General features: G+C 36.6%; 1 protein-coding gene across 2 annotated transcripts in view; it reads left to right on the top strand.

Annotated features, from left to right (window-relative positions):
- sgcd (sarcoglycan, delta (dystrophin-associated glycoprotein)) overlaps positions 1–13,241 on the top strand; it is a 208,334-nt gene that overhangs the window by 20,894 nt on the left and 174,199 nt on the right. The window contains exon 1 of one of the 2 annotated variants that reach the window (XM_007565491.2): positions 153–453. The exons of the other annotated variant lie outside the window; for it this stretch is intronic. The gene's annotated coding sequence lies outside the window, so the exon portion shown is untranslated. Of the gene's footprint in view, positions 1–152; positions 454–13,241 lie in introns of those variants that run through there. 2 annotated transcript variants of the gene reach the window in all.

Genomic DNA, 13,241 nt, shown 5'->3' with positions numbered 1-13,241 from the left:
GAGCAGTTCAGGACCTGCTGTACAAATACCCCTTCCTCAAAAATGTCGTGCATCTCGCATGACTGACAGAATTATCAGCCAATCAAAATTTACATACAATGACGGCGCGTCCCCCAGGCTCAGCTGTAAGTAAAGAGCTTCCTCTTCGTCCCCATACTGTAGTGAACTTGGTATTTTTTCAAAATAGTGTCCGCGTCCGCTTCAACTCCGGTTGACCTTAATGCAGCAGACTTATCAAAATCGCCTTTTTCAAGACGCTCTTTAATGGATAAAAAAAAAAAGAAAAAAAAAGAAGAAAGATCTAAAAATGGAAATTCCACACCAAACCTGGATTCACTAACACAGGCCAGTAAAAACTTTGTAAGGCATTTTAAAGACTGTATCTATGAGCGTTACGAGTGGCTAACAGCTAGCACTGAGTACAACAACCAGTGGATTATTTACAAGTAATGGGTGAGTGTTACTTTTCTATTAGCCTACATTCTCATACAAACTTTACTTATGTTTTCATGTTTTGCTGAATTGCTGGCTGTTCAATTATGTGCGCTGTTGCCTGTGGATTTTGTTAAAATATATTGCTTGAATTATGCATTGCTGCTTTACTTTATTTATTTGCATATTATTGGATGCCTGTTGCTTGGTGTGGTGCACAGTTTTTTGCATTGTTCTGCCGATGTATCGCTCAGGAATAGTTGACATTGAAGGCCCTGACTGAACCCCACAGCACGCCACTGGATGAATGAAATAATCTGCCACTTGAATTAGTTCTTTTTAATCAATATTAAAGATGACTGTCTTGTCTTACTTTAAGGGTGTTTAGATATCGACACTGAAAACTAAAAATACTTGATAGAATTTTAGCAGTGTTCAAACTGCAAAGCTGGTTAGCTTTGCTTTCCCAGAACAGACAGACATGAACAGCAGGAGAGATTTTTTCTGTTTGATGCCGCTCCCTGTTCTGAAGGTGTTGGTACTCATCTGGTGTTTTCTTACCGATTAGATATTGTTTAACAAGGAGAGCTGTATCCTTTAAGCCAGTGTTTTTCAACCACTGTTCCGCGGCACACTAGTGTGCCGTGAGTGATCGTCAATTGGCAATTCATAGCCAGATTTCACTTGCCTGGGCAGCATCATAATGTTTTGCTTGATGCCAATAATTTGTCCCTTTGGATTAAAAAAAACAACAAAACAAAACAAAATAAACCCTGCAACTTCAGAATGATTCTTGCATCATGGTTGTTTGCAAACAGCATGGTCCGGAGCCTGTTCAAGTTACCATAGGTGATTTTGAACCATTCACTGCACTTTCATTGGAAATTTTGAAAGAAAAATAAAAAGTTTTGGTGCTAGGATGAGGTAGTTTTACTTGGTTGTATTGAAATTGGTTCATTTTATAAAACTGCAATGGAAACACTGATGTTTCAATTGGCGTAAACCACAAAGAACACGACGACAGTCACGACCCAGTTCTTTAGAGCAAACCATGATGACGCCTAGTGGGCCGCTCAAACTGAAGACAAAGAAACAACAAGCATGGCAGTATCTTCCACTTTCTAGCAGCTCTTCTAGGTTGTGTAACCCCAACTGTTGATGACGCATGCTTGGTTCACAAAACGGTTTTGAACGGGCATCAACTCTCAACCAAACACTCAGCGTTCAGAGGTACTTTAACCTGTTCTAGAATGACTCTTTAATCTGTGAAAATTAGGGCTGAAATGATTAAACATGATAAATCAATTTGTAAAATTATCGTCAATCAATTTAATAATCAGTTCATTATTAACTGAAGTGCCACCTGCTGAAAGAACAACACGGTAAGAGTAATACCTAAGCCAAAAATTGTGAAAAAAAAAATACATTTTGCACTTAAAATAAAACAAAAAAATATTTTTGTAAATATGTTTTGTAGAACATATTTGCAGCAAGTGGTATAGTTTTAGCTTCACATGTGTTAAATTGTGCAAAAAATCCCCCAAAACTTCCTATCAAGCATCCTTTGCTATTAAATTATTAACTGTCCAATTCCAAAAAATAGTCAATCGATGTTTAAATGCTAAGTTGATTAGAAACTGCTTTCTTTCAATTTTCGCATTTTGTTATATTAAGAATTTTTTTTGCTATATGCATCCTTTGCAACAAATGATCATGTGTACACTAAAGGAATGCTATGTTTTTACATTTTAGGGAATAATATGTGTATTTTCTTATTTGAAAAAAGAATGAAATTATATGTTTAATAGCCTCTTTCAATGTATTTCTAATATTGTAAAAAAGCTAATGAAAAATCTGCAGAATGTGCCAAATATTGTATCCGTTTGGAACAAAGTAGTGATTTATAATCCAAAAATAAAGGTAATCTCAGATTTTTAAGAAATAAATGTGTGTTCTGATGACAGTTATTGATTTTTGAACACACAGACACTCATTTTTACATGACATGTAAACAAAAGTATATTTTTAAATGGGAACCCAGCAGAAAAGGCTAGGAGTGGAGCTGAATAAATCTGGGCTCAGGCAGAGCTGCTGGTACTGACAGAGGGGTGGGGATCCCACACCATCTCTGTGACCTTCTGTCCCACAATCCATCAGGGCGTCAGAGGCTTCATGGCCCCATGCCAGGATGACAAATCTGCCTGTCAGCTGAACACAGTCCAGCATGACAACCTGACATTTTACGCGCTCAGATTATCTTTCAAACCTCGACACTTGGAAGAAGACGTGACATTCGCTACCGAGTACAGATTTAGAGGTACCAAGAAGGGACTTTTTTTTTATACATGTTTACTAAAATTGTTAAGCACTGTCAAATTTATTTAAGAAATTTTTCAGCAAAATATATTCCTTTTGTGGAAGAGAATCAAGTGTGGCCATGTACAATATCTGTTAAATATGAAAAGAATGAAAAGGGTATTATCTTTTCACAAATAAACTATAAGAAGAAATGACAAGAGTAATTTGAGAAACATAACATGACTTTTTGCCTGCAGAATGTAATATTATCTCTTAACAAGGATTCTGTATAGTCTTTATTGGCTTAACATAATCATAGACATAACATAAAGTTTGTAGTAGAAAAATGTTTTTAAAATGTTTACTTGTATTTTAAACTTTTTAGTAAAAGAAGCTGACAGCCTAGACAGCTGTCAGCTTCTACAGCATATAGCAAAAAAAATTCTTAATATAACAAAATGCGAAAATTGAAAGAAAGCAGTTTCTAATGTACACTTTCAGTTATCTTTTCTTTTTAAAGGTTTTATTGGCTCTAGTGGCCTTTATTTGAAAGTAGTTCGACAGGAAAGAGGGCAGTCAGAGAGGGGAAGACATGCAGCAAATGTCACCAGGCTGGGAATTGAACTCGCGACTACCGCCACGAGGACCAACGCCTCAATACGTGGGTCATGCTTTGCCCTTGTGTCACCACAGCTTACTTTCAGTTATCTTTTTATGCTTAAGTAACTGCACGGTTTACAACTGCAGAGTTTAAAAAAAACACTTAAAATATGGAACAATAATAATTTTTTTAAATCACTACAGAATGCCTCTGAATTTGGACAGACTCTCATTCAAGTTGAAAGCTACACAAGCTAACTATTCCTCAAGCTACAGACACACATAGACTATATTCACATAATAGGTTTCATGCTCAATTACCAATTATGTTTTCGCCTGGATGTACAAGCTATTCATTAAATGCGACCACAATCAGACTTATTTGTGAATGACTTGTGACCCCAAAGCAACCCTGATGTGCAGCTAAAAAAAATGAAGTTGAAAGCTACACAAGCTAATGTTGACCTGTGGACAAGTGAAGAATTATTCAAGCTAACATCCCAAAATAAGCTAACTGCTATTCATAATCCATCCTACACCATTTAATTCCATTATATCACCAAGCTTAAAGCTAATCAATCTAACTGTAGCTAAGCATAACTATGAAATGCTACTAACATTTCATTATTAATAGAAAAAGAGGCTGATGTCAACAATTATTCATGCTTATAACTAAGCTAAAAAGTTATCAAGCTAACTGCTAATTAAAATCAACAGTTAATAAATCAAAACTATTGGGCTAACTGCCACAGTTATTCGTGACAATTGCCCATCATCTCTTACAAAACCAAAACAGATTTTTAAAAAAGTTTTTAATCAAAATCTGAAAAAATAACTAGCTTCAGACTATGCTTCCTATCTTTCTGCATTTTCCATATTTAGAGAAAATATCACCTCATTCTACAAAAGTATTTTTTTCCAAACTTGTAAGAGGGAATTAATTTTGTACTAAAATTGTTTAATTTTGTCAGCCTTTGTAAAGTATTTTATGAAGTACACATTTAGAAAATAGTTTTTTGCGGCTATAGGTGAGTTTTATTTTGTAGCAATAGGTCTTTGAATAGAAAACAGATGCTGACTCCTGGGGCATTCCTTACATCCTGTGTAGTGAAAATTTGTGCCATAAATCCAAAAACTTGGGGGAAAAATCTTTATGGGTATTTTTGTCCTTCTGGGCTTGGCCAATATTTTACACCCATTCAGAGCCCATAAATATTTGGGCTGAAAGCAGCTATTGATTTTTAGTTATTGGACTTGGCCACTAAACCCTCAAGGTCCTAATCCAAATGAGTATCTTTGGGATATTGTGGACAAACATTTCCATTTCATTAGGTTCTTCTCTATAATTTCTAGGGACTTAATGTTCTGCTGCCGACTGCCAGAAACAGCATAACTGCAAACCGTGACAAGTTACAGCTGTTTCAATGGTGAAAAAATGAAACTTGCTTCATTACCCAAAAAAAGTACCGAGCATTATGTTTTAAATGTGGATGTAAAACCTCAAACCAAACAGGCAGCTTGAATGTTTTGACATCTGTATCTCAGTGTAAATGATCGCGCAGAGCGTCAATTAGCATAATAAACCAATTCCATCAAATGTTACAGATCGAAACGTCAAGTTATTGTGCCAATCTTCTCGTTTTATTCTGCAAATGAGATTCTCTTCAGTGTAATGATGCTGTGTGAAAGGACAACAAAACTTCTGACTCTTTTTATTGAGTCTATTGTTCCTCATTTTTCTTTTGCTGACAGTTTTCTGCTTCTTGTCACTTTTTCTCCCTCCTTCTTACTATCTTAGTGACACAGGAAGTACCTTTCCTTTGAATTAAGTGACAGCTTCTGCTTTTGTTCAGGCAGATTTAGTTCTAATCCATTATCCTGAAAGCTTCAAACTCTAACTTGATGGGTGGAGGGTGGCAGGAACCTTGGAAACTTTTTTTCTTCATTATATGTTGACAGTTTGCTTCTGGTGAAGTGTATGAATAAACTGCATTGTAGATTACAAGACAAAGTCCAATTCTTCAGTTTAGCCACAATTATACAATAGCGTGTGGTTAATCAGTTCCCATTCTGGGAATTCATCTTAAATGAATGCAAATATTAAAGAGAAGACTGTATTTCCAAACAGTTACGCCGACCATCAGAGGCGGATAATTAATGTGCGAATTACACAGATAATTAGACTAATTAACCTCCTTTAACCCCGGCAGCGATCATAACGTCCATCAATATAAATTAATGGTGAGAACAGCTTAAAATCCACAAACTAGAAGTTTAAATTATAGTAAAAACTCCAACAATTAATCTATATTTACACTAACTATGCACAAAGAACGTGCAGTGTAACCAAACCCTGAATAAAATGTGGTGTTGTGAAGTTTCTTTTAGAGGTATACATCAGTTTTAAATATCCAGTTGTGTTTTTTTGTTGTTTTTTTTGTTCTTGTTGTAGAACAGAGAGGTTCATGTCGTCTACCAGCCTGTTAGTCATGTTCAGCCTCTGGCTTTAGATGCTCCACTGTGAACTTCAGACCCTCATAGGTTCATTAAGGCAGAAGTTCTTCAGCAACGACCTTTGTGACCCTTCTTTTCATTAATAAGGGTATTTGTCCCGAGACCTTAGAGCGAACTTTGGAAATGTCGCAAAAAAGAAAATGCGAATTAGACATGTTTCCGTTTACTGATTTCAACATAGAATACATGTCATGCAGTCACACATCAAGCAGTGTGACCAGGATGCTTTAATTGGTTTCATACAATATTCTAACTTTCAGTGAAATAAAATCTGTATTAGCTTTAAGACTCACAAATGAATAGATATCACGTTTTGCAATAATTTCATTCACATAAATGGCAGTTGTTTTAGTGGTTTGATCATGTAGAGAAGATCTAGCTGTGATTGGCAGATTTTACCACCTCCGAGTCGTGTTAGCAGGTAGTTAAGCACCATGTTTCTGTGTCCAGCAGCTCACTGCAGCGCTCCAAATGTGGTAATCTGACATTCACACCTACTTCAGAGTGACTGCGTAGGCACTGCAGCCGGTGAATAAACAACCTCTCTTTAAAACTCTGTTCATTCTCTCCTATCAGGTGGAGGCGTGGATGCCCTACCATCCTCCCCTTTTCTGAAACTGTTCCACCATCGTGTCTCTTTTTCTTTTTACGCTTGGCTTACCACCTTTGAGTGCCGCCAGTCTCAACAAAAATGAATATGTTTGTGTTCTTACAGAGAAGCAGGATGGAAGGATGTTGCAGGTGTTGATGTTTTCTTGGATGAAGATCATGAAAATACCACAGCAGTTTTAACACTTCACAGCAGAAACCAAGTGTTTTTGTCTAGTTTCTAGTGCAAATATCTTAAAATACTTAAAATGAGACAAAACTAACTTAAAAATAACTTTTCATCAACATATAAGAGCTTGTTTTAGGTAGCTTAATATTGATTTTAAAAAATATGTACTAGTTCCACTGGTAGATTATTTTACTTAGAATAAGACATTTTGCCCATTTTAATGGTGAAAAGTTTCATCAATATTAAGGAATTATCCACTTAAAACAAGTTGTTATAGCTAGTGGAAAAGTTACTTGTAAGTTATTTAACTTTTATTTTAAGTGCACCAAGACATCTGTACTAGAAACTAGACCAGAAATATTTGGTAAGAGTTTGCGTTTTGCCATTCTCCCCTTTTCTGAAACTGTTCCACCATCTTGTCTCTTTTTATGCTTGCCTTCCCACCTTTGAGTGCCTCCAGTCTCAACAGACATGGATAAGTCTGTGTTCTTACACAGAAGCAGGAAGGAAGAAAAATTCATTGCAGATGTTTTTAATGTTTTCTTGGACGGAGATGATAAAAATCCCACATCAATCTGTTTTTACAGTATATGCCTGTTCTTTTTCGCCTTTGAGTTTGAGGAATTCTTGGATAATTTAGGTCTTCATTTTGCTGCTGTTAGCAGGTGGAGCATATGAGGCAGCAAGGCTATTTTGTCTGCAGATGTGATGAGATGGAAGCGGGAAGGATATGAGTGAGTTTGACAGGAGCCAGACTGTGGTGACTGGATGACTGCAGCTCTAGACGGTGTTCCTGGTCTGCAGTGTCAGTATCTGTCAGAAGTGGTCCAAGGAGGGAACTGACAATGTTGTCAAGGGTGGACTAAGGCTTGCTGATCCACACGAGGAGTGAAAGCTGGCCCACACTGCAAAAACATAAAATCTTACAAAGTATTTTTGGTCTATTTTCTTGTCCAAATATCTTTTTACCCTTTAAATAAGCCAAAACTAACTTACAAATAACTTTTCAGCAAGCCACAGGAGCTTGTTTTATGTGAAAAAACTTCTTAATATTGATTTAAAAACACTATTTCCACTGGCACATTATTTCACTTATAACACAGGAAAATGTGTTGTTTCAAGTGAAATAATCTGCCATAGGAAGTCATACAACAATATACAACAATACAACAATAAGGAATTGTATACTACAAACACGATTCTATGTCTTACTGAAAGGTTACTTTTCAGTTGGTTTTGTCTTATTTAAAGTGTAACAAGATATCTGAACTAGAAACTACAAAATTATTTGGTAAGATTTTGTGTTTTTGCAGTGCATGTAGTTCAAAAGTCTCAATACTGGGTATGTAAGTACGCACTCTGAACTGAGCAATGGAAGAAGGTGAAGTTTTATTTAAACTACCTCCTGATTTTCTGTCACTGGAAGCCATTTCCACATTTTTAGTGTTTTCATTGTATTTTTTGCCCTTCTATTTGTTTTTAGCTTTTTTGTGGCTATTCATCAACATGGAAAACATCTTCAACACACATGGAAACAAAATAGTTTATAGGTAGAAACCGGAAGTAGGCTGATGCAAAATGAGGTCAAGTGCTAGCAAAGAGTTTGGTTTGTCTCCAAAGAATTTCATTCACAAGTTTTAGATAAATGAAGCCTTATGTAGTCATTGCTTCCTATTTTTTTTAAATGAAGGTGTTTTAAAATGAACACATGCACACAAAAAACAATGTTGATGGCATTGCATGTGTAGTCGTGCCCAGCCTTTTGTCAGGAGGGGAGAGTGTTTAACAAATGACTGCCAACCCAGGGACACAGGGGCCAGGACCTCTGCTGGAGAGTCGGCCAACAATAAATCTCAAAAATCAATATGACAGGGCTTGGGGTAATCAGTATCAATGATTCTAAACTGGGATAAGTCCCTTGAGGAGAAGAATGATAAAACTGGTTGAGCTTGGAGCCTGAAAAACATCCTGAGGATATGAAGGATGGAAAAGAGGAAGAAAATGAGGAGAAAGTGGGGATTGAGGGAGGGGATTATTGATGATTTTTACCCAGAAGGCACTGCAGCAATGTTAGAATCCCTGTTTTGTCTTCTGTCACTTTTGCACTTTTCACTTTGCCCATCATATATTTTATTCTCCATCCTACAACTGCCCTCTTCACTGTTACCCACTTGAATTCCTAAAGATTTTTAGTTTTTGCTTTCTGTATAGTGTCTTCAAAACCTAAAACTTTAAACTTTTGACCATTTTCATTGCACTATCCCAATTTTTACACTGCTTATTGTTTTGGAAAAAGACTATAACCAAGCACTGTCAGGTGAAATCACTCAATCAGGTTTATTAATATATTGTGCACAATACAGGGAGCTTGTAGGACAATCAATAGCAAAACCAAACTAATATTTCCTTTAACATGTCTCTTCTGCACAACCTGCCATTTGTAAGGCAAATTAAAATCTAATTTCTCACTGCAATTTTTCAGAGGCAACCTCCGATAAAGATGAGTAAACTCTGCTGTTTTAAAGCTACAGACATTCCTCCATTGTGTACCACATGGTGATGATGTCATTTCCATGACTGTGTTTGTGACTCTGTTTATTTGTTTGGACTGGTCAAATAAACAGAACATGCAATCAATGGAATGGAAATACAGAAAATATTAGTGGTTTTAAAACTTTTTAAAATTGCTTTTAATGGTCTCTCAAGGCCAAACTACAAACAAGTAAGAAAACTATATGGGTTTTTGAGACCAAACTTTAAAAACTCTGTTACTAAAGATGACCTTTAGTCTCTAAAAGTAATACTAAAAAATAAAAACATATCTTTGAATTATATGAAGGAGGAAGTTAATAATAAACAGGGCTTGTAACCAGTGAAAAAAATTGATAGCTTGCTAACCAGATGGCCTGTTGGCATTTTAGACAGTCTCATGCTACTTGGAGATGTTTGCTGATTTCATGCGCAGTAGCTGCTACTCTGCCCTTTACTGAAGACGGTATTTAATCCAGCACCTCTCCTGGCACTGGATGGAAATCCGTTAAAAGCTACTCTGTCATGCTGGAAACAGCTGGGCTCCTCCGTGGGTAAATGTCAACAAATAACATTCTGTCAGCGTTTTATACATGTATCTGCCTGGGAGTATCCTCCTCTTCCTCTGACTTGGCTGCATCGTTTCTGGCTTCTCCCTCCTGATGAATTTTTCGCCCAGATAACTCACTAATACCATCATGCTTTCTGCATCTAGTACACTGCCAAATAATGTCTTTTCTTGCCATTTTATTCCCTCCAGATAAATGTCATGAATCTGCGTTTCCATGACTCAAAGAGATGCACAGCTTTAAGTGACAGTGGAAGGTGAAGATACACAATTTGCCTTTTGTCCTTTTGACTTGATTTCAAATATATATTTCTCTGCTTTTTTTTACGTCTGAAAGGTCAATAGTTAGGATTCCAATCTTTTTATGTTCTTTACTGGATATCAGCCTCTTCCGCTAAAGTCCTGAACTTTTCTTGAGTATAAGAATAACAAAACTTTAAGGATGAAATTCAAAAGAGAGCCTGTATTACATTTAATATGCAAGAAATTATGCAGACATGAGATGTTGATCTGTATCTCTTTTGGACCAGAACAACAGAGGATATTTGTTTCCAGTTCAAAGGGCTTCAGGATATTTGATGTTTTCATGCCTTTGAGAGAAATGAAGCCCCACATGAGGAAGAAACAATATTCAAAAGAAACTGTTATTCTTCAAGTCATTTGTTTTGAAATACTGGTCAAAAGATAAATCTATGACAAAATATTTCACTTATTGTTTTAATCAGAGAAATAATAATAATAAAAAAACATTTATGTACATTGTGTTTCCAGATTTTTAATTTGTAATTTTTTTTTCAAATTTGTACCAAGTGTGGTGCAGACAGTGTTAGTAGTTAGTTGTTTGTTTAGGATACAAATGCACCTCAAAGCTATGTACAAAAGCAAAAGAGATCAAACATGGGCTTTCCATCTCTTCTTAACTTTACATATGATGGAAAGAAAAATTGCATCCAAACTATTTTGACTATTTTTGAGTTATTTTCACTGGGTAATAAATAGTTTTGAAATATCAGATAGTTTTGATTGTGTCTTTTTCATGTTGGTAGTCTGGTTACATAATGGTCGTTTTTATGTGCAGTTCCATCTTAATCTTACATAAACCTTACACAAACATGAACACAGTAATCGAGTTTTAACTTTACACTGTATATCCCATTTAATATACGCCTATTCTAGTACTGGTCTAGACTACAGGTGTCAAACTCTAGTCCTGGAGGACCACTGCCCTGCAACTTTTAGATGTGCCTCTGCTGCACCACACCTGAATAGAATAATTAGGTCATTAGCAAGGCTCTGGAGAACTTTATACACAAGAAGGAGGTAATTATTCCATTTCATTCCACTGTTTTGTACCTGTGGCATATCTAAAAACTGCAGGACAGCGGCCCTTGAGAACTGGAGTTTGACACCCCTAATCTAGACTTACTTAGTTTCACTTTTAGTTGTCCTCGCTAAGAACATCACATCTGCTTGTTTTAGCCAATCCATCCATCTGGTTTGAAAAGATCTGGGTAGGATTGTTGGTTTGTTTGCAGGTGTTGTAGGTGTGAAGGGCTTGGATTGTAGTAAAGTAGGAAGCAGCCTGGATGGTTCAGCAGAGATGAGGATGGAGTCCTTTCTCTGGCTCAGAGGTTTTTCTGCATGAAGCAGAGAGGTTTTTAAACTTCTTTGAATCATTACCTGAATTTGATGCACTGCTTTTATAACTAAGATCAATTGGAATGTATTTATGATTGAATTGAAAGCTCCCTAATGTCTAATGTGATATAAATAAGCTCAATTGAACTGAAATATTTTAAGAGGGACAAGAAGACAATGAATAAATGGAAACTGGAAACATCTAAAGTTAGAGAAATTTCTCAAAAAAACAAAACATAAAATATTCCAAAATGTAAAACTTGCAGACGCTGGAGAGTCTTGTAATAAGTTTTTGCGCTCTGTGTATCAACCATTAAGCCATAAACTATGTATCCTGCAGCTATGGTGCACATCAATGCCTAGTAATGTACATGGATTCTAGTATCCCTGCACAGCAAAATTACACATGTTTAACGGGAACGATCAACCTCTCAGTGTGCAATAAAACAGCAGCAAGCAATGGCAGTTTGGAGCATGTAATGGCTGCAGTGGTGCTTTGTAGTTTCTGTTATTGGCATTAACAAGCGGTCAAAGTGGGAGATGGTGGATATACTGGACATTTTTGCCTTGGATCTGGTCGGTTTACATGGACCAGATCCACTTTGTGCTTCATACCAAAGAGACATGAAAATGTCAGGGAGGTCGAGGACAGAGGAGTAAATCTGAAAGGTCACCAGTAAAGGAAGACTGAACCCACCTGTATACTGAACTATAGAAGCCAACTCTCTAATAATTGTCCGCTGTTACTAGGGCAGGACTGGGAATGTTGAGGGATTAGGAGGAGCATCAGATAGAACAGGGGGAAATCAAGAAGTTTCTTCATTTCTTCTTTTTTTCCTGAGTCTCTTTCCACTGTGCTCATCATTTCATTTTGCAGCCTCCCCTCATTATCGTTTTAGCCCTTGGCTTTTCTCATCACGCCTATCTCAGTTCCTATATTTTTTTCTGTCGCCGTCTATTCAGAGCAGATTAGCAGAGATCAAATTACCAGCCATTGCTGACTCATGCCACTGTGACTCAAACGTAACGATCTTCAAGAAGAGCTTTGAAGTGAGTTTTGTGTCACATCTTTTTGTTAATCTGAGCCGTATTTGAGGTGGATCTCTGGTTTTGTTTAGAGTTTTTAGTTTTTTTTTCTTTTAATCTTATTTTAAAAAAGAAAAGGCAAATCCTTTCATGGACAGATATGTCATCATGAATAACGGGTAAATTGAAAACTCAGGAGGTGTGACATGCTGACATGAAGTTATCAAACAAAAAAATCTCAGCTTCCGGTCAATCTTATTAGCCATGTGAGACATTAATAACATTTTTCTCTGAGTGCACTTTCTTTTTATCTTTCTCTTGCTACACTTATACCAGTGAGTGACGGAGGATTCCTTGTAGATGCATTAGACAGCATTACCAGCACTTGATGGACTTTGGTACTTATACCCTGTCCATATAAAATTAAGCATGCATCCAAGTGTGTTTGGAATTATAATTATTACTAGAAACAAGCTTAAGAGCATGGGAATTAAATAAATGAATACACACAGATGGATGCTCAGACTTGCTCTCAGGGCGCTCACACACAATGTGTTCATTAAGCCAGCCAGCAAAGCTCTCTCTGCAGAGCAGTGGCACAGTGTTCAGCTTTGATACTGCAGGTAATAAGTCATCAGAGCTTGGAGAGCTGAAGAACGAAGGAAATGTTTATTATACCTGTCCTCACAGACAGGAGTCTCATAAACACGTTACAGATGTGCAGTAGGTGCCTTTTCTGTGTGGATCAGTTGTTGTTTAAGGCCTTCCTGGCCCAAATATAAGATATTGTTTTTCAGTAAATATGATTTTAAAGTGCTATAATAGAACTTTTCAGGCATGGGTCGCTGGATTAAAAAA

The sequence above is a fragment of the Poecilia formosa genome, unplaced genomic scaffold (assembly GCF_000485575.1).
Source record: "Poecilia formosa unplaced genomic scaffold, Poecilia_formosa-5.1.2 Scaffold177, whole genome shotgun sequence".
Lineage (NCBI taxonomy): Eukaryota > Metazoa > Chordata > Actinopteri > Cyprinodontiformes > Poeciliidae > Poecilia > Poecilia formosa.
The sequence above is the reverse complement of the archived record's forward strand: the minus strand, read 5'-3'. Positions and strand labels throughout refer to the sequence as shown.